The sequence below is a fragment of the Lissotriton vulgaris genome, chromosome 7 (genome assembly GCF_964263255.1).
Source record: "Lissotriton vulgaris chromosome 7, aLisVul1.2, whole genome shotgun sequence".
Lineage (NCBI taxonomy): Eukaryota > Metazoa > Chordata > Amphibia > Caudata > Salamandridae > Lissotriton > Lissotriton vulgaris.
In genome coordinates this window covers 764,228,632-764,229,301 of record NC_141695.1, presented here as the reverse complement: position 1 = coordinate 764,229,301, position 670 = coordinate 764,228,632, and positions in this window count along the sequence as shown.

The following is a 670-nucleotide window of genomic DNA, read 5'->3' as shown; positions in this document are numbered from 1 at the left end:
TTCACTCACCCACATAAACCCCACATGAAGGGAAATATCTATCTATCTATCTATCTATCTATCTATCTATCTATCTATCTATCTATCTATCTATCTATCTATCTATCTATCTATATCTCTATATATAGATTTGTATTGTGAAAGAACGTGGGCTCGGCGGCACAAAATGGCGGCCGCCCGCGTCCAGAAATGGAGAGAGTCAGCCGCTCGTCATATTTGCGTGGAAAACATAGGAAAACCTGGAAAGACGCCTCCGTCGTCTGCAGTCCGGTTTCCGCCGGTCGAATTCGTTCACCGGAGGCTCTTAACGATGGTGGACGAGGTCCATACGAAGGAAAATGTCCCATAGCTCAGTGGAGCTCACGGACTATCCGCCATCTCACCTCGGCGCTTAAGCCACGCCCCCATATATAGATGTGTATATCTCTCTATATATAGATAGATATATAAATATGTATGTCTATATATACATATATATGTGTATATACAGACACATATATATATATTAACTCAACCAAAGTGACCCAATCATTTAATAGTTAAAATCTCAATTACAAGTCACAGCTCCTGTAACCCACTTGTTCAAATGCATGTAAAAAGCATATAAGGAGAAAAGCTTACAATCCACAAAAGGTCTTCTGTAAACCGCACTTGCACTTTACATATTCAA